The sequence below is a fragment of the Pseudovirgaria hyperparasitica genome, assembly GCF_010093815.1.
Source record: "Pseudovirgaria hyperparasitica strain CBS 121739 unplaced genomic scaffold EJ05scaffold_8, whole genome shotgun sequence".
NCBI classification, from domain to species: Eukaryota; Fungi; Ascomycota; class Dothideomycetes; order Acrospermales; family Acrospermaceae; genus Pseudovirgaria; species Pseudovirgaria hyperparasitica.
The window spans coordinates 566941-567241 of NW_022985556.1; positions in this window are offsets into that span (position 1 = coordinate 566941).

The window sequence follows — 301 nt, forward strand, 5'->3', positions numbered from 1 at the left end:
AGAGGGTATATATTCCCTTCTAGATTATTCTAGATTATATTAGCTAACTTTAGACCTAGTCGCTACGCTCCGGCGCTTAAGGCTCTTCCCTCTAGACTCTAATAGATCGGGTTATTACTCTAGAGGCTAAGGTTATTATCCTCCGCTACTATGTCGTGCGGTTAGAGAGGACTATACTAGAGGTTAGGACGGATAATAAGATAGAGGAGTAGCTCTATAGTTCTAGCTCTATGGGTTTGGCTCTGTGTATTGGCTCTATGCCTAGCTCTTATCCGTTTTGGTCCTTTTTAGACCGTTTAGA